Below are 6,948 nucleotides of genomic sequence, written 5' to 3'. Positions count from 1 at the left end.
TCAAAACTCTAAAATCCTGATCAATATGAGATATATATGATTCACATATATATATATATATATATATATATATATATATATATATATATAATATATATATATATATGTCCCATATAACCAGGTGACAATACCCAAAACAAGAACCACTTTTTTGAACTCAGGGAACCTTGAAATGTATAGAAATTTGGTAATTGGGATACCTTAATTTTTTTCGGAAAGCAATACTTTCCTTACCTATCATAATAGGACAAGGAAAGTAACAAATGAAATCCACTTCAAAAAATCACAAATTGTTTATTGAAAAATATTTCAGTTTCTGCTGCCTAAAAATTTTATGGCATGATGGCTCCAACAGTCCAACTGCAGAATCAACAAAAATGAAATTGAGAACGTATTAATTTTAAGAAAAGTGAATATTTTGCTTTATTAGGTAGAATACATGATATTTATCATATTTTGAATTGTATTTGCATCATATTATAATATCACTGTTTTTATATTGGGACAAAGTTACCCCAAGTTTAACCTAAAAATGACCTCGTTGTATAACTAGTAGCAGAACCCTAACCAGTTCAACTATATGGATATACCAATTGAATAATAATAAAAAGAGAACATAAAATGTCCTCGCCGAAATCATAAGTCTTTTAGAAATAAGTTTTCTAATACGAAGTTTTCCGACAACAAAATCACAAGATGAAGCAAGCAGTTACGTTTTATGTCGATAATTCAACTGATATGTCAAGATTTGAAAAGATCTCGATTGTAGAACCTCGATAATGATCAGGGCGACGTGTATCAATGTTGAACATCGATAACAGAGATCGGAGATAAACTGATTTGAATATTTTTCCGCGAGGTGGGACAAAGTCACCCCGAGGTAGACAAAGTCACCTCGGTCGACGGTAAGTACTTGAAGCTGCAATATTTCGTATTTAGGACTGCTAAAGTTGTAGTTTGTGAGGCATACAGCCCCAACATTCAGCTTACTTGTTATCCAATAGTCCCACACCCCACTCTCACTTGTTTAACAGGAAGACCCAAAAATAAAGGGGGATTTTTAGTTTATTCGGGGGGGATTGGCGTCATAGACGTTGGGGGGGGATAGGCACCCCTGCTCCCCGGGGCTGTAAAAGCTAAAAAACATACCGGTACGGTAGCTGATTTTGGGCGTATCTTTAGCGTCATTCTAAAACTTTTCAATAAAACAATAATTCCCACCTTAGCTAAACCTGTGTACAACATTTTTTGTTAATTAGTTCTTGAAAAAGCTGATAAAACGCAGATTTTGGGGGTATTTTCGGACTATTCCAAATCCGTTCTTAATAAGCTGCGTTTACACCAAAGTGTTAATAACTTAATCCTTATAGATTCTATTAGATTGAACGGAACTTGACAAACACATATTATGTTTATCATATTATGTATTGTAAGTTATGTTCAATTTAATAGAATCTATTAGGATTAAGTAATAACATTTTGTTAATAACTTTTGTGTGAACGCAGCCTTAGTTGCGCCTCTATATACTATATTATAGAAGGCCTACTGAATATACCTGCCAAATTTGAACGTCTAGTAGATTTTCAGTTATATTCTTCAAATCCAGTTTTTCCAAATCAAAATTATTGTTCATACAGTATCAGCATACCGTAATCAATCTATCATTTCTCTGTGGCATCAGTAACTGATGTTAGAATATTGAATGTGGATACATCTTTTCCAACGTACCGTGTGATTGATACGCGGTGCGCTGAAAATTGCAACGTAACAGCCCGTTTGTTGCCAGAGTAGCTCTCTTTGTAAGACTGAAAAGTTTTCGAAATTATTTGCCGCCAGTCGCGTCGTCGCGTCACCAGCTCACCACTTTGCCTGTCAGTCTTCTAGTGCGTTCCTCGCTACTCTTCAGTTTTGCGTGATCCGTGCTACCAGTGTTATTCCAAGTTAGCTGCCCTGTTATCATTATCAGTCTACAAACGGTAAGTTCATTCACGTTTATTTTTGTTAGCAAGCTGGACTCTGTGGTTTTTCTATTACCTTGATACACAGTTAGTGACTATTTTTATTGCGAAAATATTGTTTTGTAAACAAGTGTGTAAGATTGGGTACACACTTTGAGACACGTGTAACCGTACCGGTAATCTATAGGCTACACAAATTTATAAAAGACCGAATTGCTTGTGTTTGTGGGCCAATAAACATATTGCGATCATACTATTTCTTGTTGTGTAGCTCAAGAAACGACATGTTAATAATATATGAAAGAATTCATTAGATATTAGATTGGAAGTAGGATATTGCTATAATTTGCTATTATTATAAGAATGCTGGTGCCTGATGGATTGTGGAATTTAATATTTTTATTATAGACTAGCAGGTAACCCGTGCTCAGCAAGGATCTAATTAAAATGTTGACAAACTAAAAACCTGGCCTTAAATCGTGAAGAATGTAAAATAGGCATATAACCATCATCGATAGATTAATAATCTCTATGCAGAATTAAAAGTTAATCAGTCCAGTAGTTCAGACTTGATGATGCGTCATTAGTGAATTTTCTATCCCCTACGTGAATATGCCAATTCTTCCTTTTATTATTATTATTATAGATAGACTTTGCGTTTCCAGTAGATGAATCATCCATACAGTACTTCCATTTAGTTTCCAAAGTTAATTCATCCTGGAAAAATGTGTCATCTTGAAGTTAGGCGTAGCTCGAAAGTATCTAGTTAGGTATTTTCGTAATAGTGGCTCTACATTTTAAAACTACACTATTATAATTATTCAAAGAAAATACGAATTAGTTTTATAAAAATAATATTGTTATAATAGTAAAATAATAGTATAACTTAAGTTGCTGTAGATTCATAGTTTGAGAACGGAAGTAGGCCTACCATAGTTGCAGAGCATTAGGCCTAGGGATATAGGCCTAGGCATATACCGTACACAAATTTGAGCAGGCGACCAATTTATAGACTGTGAATTTGTATGCTATAAGAGTGTGAAATCACAGTTTAGTGTTGTTATGACAATTATTAAAAATTGCCACTGAATTTTTCACACTACATGATAACGTTTTTAGTACGGGCTAGGCCCAAGGGTATCCATAGTCATAGCAGTGATTTTCATATCACCAACATTTAGAAAACAAACAAGTCAGATACAAGTCAGCTAATTTAATTAAAAGATCTTCAATACTTTATAGAATTATGAGGAGGTTTGTTAATCAGAGAAATCTTTGTCAATTAGTTGAAAACACATAAACATATTGACAAACAATAAAACAAACTAATTTTAAACTACTCACAGTTTTTAGTTGAACTAATTGACAAAGATTTCTATGATTAAATCCTTCTCAATATTTGATAAAGTATTGAAGATCTTTCAATTAAATTAGCGGACTTGTATCCGACTTGTTTGTTTTCTATTGTTGGTGATATGAAAATCACTGCTATCCATCAAGTTGCATTTTGATAAACATTCTCGTCTATATCTGCTCAAGATAGAATACAAAATGTTGGACTCATTAGGATCGTTGAATGGGAAAAATACGCATTAGTCAGAAGAGAAACCAATCATGAAATTAAATCCTTATAATAAGGAACAATGAACAAACATTATGATACGGTTGGAAATTGTGAGTTATCATATCATTAACATTCTATTAAGTGGAACTCCCTTCTTGACATATTAATTTATTCACAAAACTAATAGGCTGCACTTATTTTATATTATTGGGCTGATTTCTAAATGACGGTCATTTTCTTTAATTATCCTTTTTCAGTTGAAACTGAAAAGCATAATGAACAGGAAAGACAGAATTCACAATAAGTTACTGAGTGACTACTGGATTAATAACGTTTCGATGATTAACTTTTCGAATTCGAAGATAGGCCCACTGAAGCCAGTGTGATGATTCACTTTCAAAATTTACGACTTCAGTTAAATGCTATCAATTAGTTGTTGATACGGTACCAATAAAGTTTACTTGATTAGTTCCTAATTTGAATAGCAATGTGATGTAACTGATACAGTTAACCATTGTCTTCCACTACAGGATATGACTCATGCGCCAGAATTCTGCACCTGCTATAGGCCTAATGTTATTGAAATGAATTCAACACTATAAAGAATCAACGTTAGATTATTTATCTAGAAAGGTTATTACATTGATTTTCGGGTTGATATCCTCCAGTACCATGCTTCAATACTTAATGCTTCCTCTAGTTTTTCCATGCTTCAAGATTTCAGGTTGAATTTCCTAAACGTCTGATAAATTAAATTAGAAACAAAGTTATACCTCATAGCTTGTTTGCATCCCACAATTCTGCATAATAAAACTTTGTGGACAATATTCAATGAGTGTAAGTAAATCAGAATCTATGTGTAGACAAATGATCACCGGAAACGTACCTATTTCTCATTTTCGTCGTCATATTAAATTTTCCACTTGAACTATTCTTGAATACAATAGGAGAGAATTTATTTCTACTTTCATAACAATTTACAATACTTTATTATGTTAATTTTAGGCTCTAGGCTGACATGATTCTTTTCCATTCTTCAAGCAGTTTTCACATTAGTTTTCGACTTGAATGCAATAATAATATACTGTACCTCTAGAAACTTGTTTGAATTTAGTTGAGTTTATTCCTGGAAAGTTGAATTACCCGGTATGCTTATTGTTCTTAGAAGGTATCTAAAGAAGGTTGAGACTAAGTGATGCATACATAAATATATTATTAGTTGTTAATGTCGTTTGGTGGCAATTCCATAACTCTGCAGATGTTCATCATCATCGGAGTACAGATTGAAGGTGGTGCTCCGTGCAGAATGCAACCATAACTTACAACTACTTATTAGATTTTGCAATTGATTGATTAGTTATATTGTAGAAAAATTCCAGAATATAACTTTAATTCATCTTGTCTTGAACTCTTCGAGAGCAAAAATGATCTAGCTGTCATAATTTTCAATTAAGAAACTTATAGTACACTTTTCTGATAATTCATGGTATTTTGTTGAGGGCCCGAAGTCTGTCAAAACATTCTTAGTTCTCACCATTCATTTTTACCTTAATTTTTCATGTTGAATTTGAATTTGCTCTTTTTATAGCTTTCCCCATTTGTCAAGAATTTCATTCCCCTTCTCGTATTGAAATAGCATTCGAGTTATTTCCGGCAAATAGAGCTTGGTGCTGGTTACTGATGGTTCCTCATTCATGGATTCTATTCTCCTGGTAAGATTGAGGCCGGAACCTGGCACTTATGTATATTATTGTAGGCTATCTGCCCCTTTTCAGATTGGCAGGAGTGTTCCCCCTTTCAACGGTTTGTTAACCCAAGACTTGAAAGGCGTTAGTGCCCCTTCCTTCTTGCATAGGGGAGCGTTCTCTTTAAATTATCGTCAATACTCTTTTTATAGTTCACACTGAATCACTCTGGAACAAGCTAGGTCTAATTTTAGATACATCCGTCAAGGAATAAAATTTTGCCTCATCGATATACGGCTCGTTCGTCTGGAAAAATAATGAACTTTGTCTTCTTTGAGGCAAAACATTTGGAAGAAAATTGAACGAGGAAATAAACGAAACATAACAAGTCAATCAATCTGGGCGAACGCAGCAAGGGAATTTTTGATGTGTAAAGCATTGATGCACACTCGCCTGCTTCTCAGGCTCAACTTCATTCATTTTTCGAAAAGAAAATGTATTTTTTATTTATTTATACATTTATCACAAGAACAAGGGAGACTACAGGCGTTACGCCCAGATCAGTCTCCACTACTATTTACAATCAGTCAATAGTATAGTCAATCAGGATAATCAATAACTATTTTTACTCGTCCTGGTATCTCTTTCCTCATGCATAATTCTCCTTTTTTGTTTCTCTGTGGGATTCTGACAAGTAATTTCTCTCCTTAAATCTCACAACCTTATAAAATAGCAGCTTCAATTCTATTAATACTTGATATTGATAATAGTAATCAATGTTAAGAATTTAATGGGAGTAAATAAAACGTTATTTAATGACGACTCCCCGAATTGATTGAACTTATTGTAGAGATGGCATCATTCGTATAATTACGGTACAGATAACCATTACTATACAATTACTTCAAGCCAACCAAATAGACGATGTATAATCGGATTGAAAAAATACAACCATCCAACATTCAAAATTCAACCAACCATTCAAAATATTGAAGTTGTATCCATGTGAAGATTCATTATATTTTCTTGCTTTATAGATAAAGTATATTGTTATGCATCATTGTTGAATGCATAAACAAGTCCTCATTTGATCGAAACTGTAGTAGAGACTAAAGGAATCAGTACAAGATGATCCTGCACGCGAGGACCGGGGATTTCTATGCCCTAGTATTTGCATACAACCGCAAAGCCGTCTGCTGCTACTGTACTCTTCTCACGAAATTAAATTTCCTTCAAGGTTGCACTGTACTGTACGTTTCCCATAACTTCAAATCGCATTCAAACGCTATTATTTATTGTGAGAATATTGATCCATTCCACAGCCACTATACCTGCATATTCCATATCACCATAGGAAACGATCGAGCAATCGTGAATTTCGTTCTTGATCTTTTGGAGAGAGTGATGCAAATTAGAAAGAAGTTCGCCATTCGATATGTTGTATTCAATTCAATTTTATTTCCACGAAAAATATACACATTCAATAACTGTTACAACAAACAAAACAGATCAAGGAAACATATTTTCCACACATAGACTATTAATCCGTGTGTGAGGAAAATATCGATGTATGACTCATGCTCAATTTCTAATGGATAATATTAGAAAGTCATCAATTATTTTTGATACATAAACTAAACGGAACAAAAGTTATGTACAGTAATAATATTTTTATTCGAAAAACGAGTTTTGAAATTTTGAAAAGGAACGCGATGAAGTTTTCTAAATATCGAAACATTT

General features: G+C 33.5%; 1 protein-coding gene across 1 annotated transcript in view; it reads left to right on the top strand.

Annotated features, from left to right (window-relative positions):
- The first annotated feature begins 1,837 nt into the window (after positions 1-1,837).
- The window catches only part of LOC111053754 (sortilin-related receptor), an 81,330-nt gene continuing 76,219 nt past the window's right edge, over positions 1,838-6,948 (top strand). The window contains exon 1 of the mRNA XM_039441097.1: positions 1,838-1,977. The gene's annotated coding sequence lies outside the window, so the exon portion shown is untranslated. The remainder of the gene's footprint in view (positions 1,978-6,948) is intronic.

The sequence above is a fragment of the Nilaparvata lugens genome, chromosome 1 (assembly GCF_014356525.2).
Source record: "Nilaparvata lugens isolate BPH chromosome 1, ASM1435652v1, whole genome shotgun sequence".
In the NCBI taxonomy this organism is placed as follows: Eukaryota; Metazoa; Arthropoda; class Insecta; order Hemiptera; family Delphacidae; genus Nilaparvata; species Nilaparvata lugens.
This window is presented reverse-complemented; position numbering and strand designations above follow the sequence as displayed.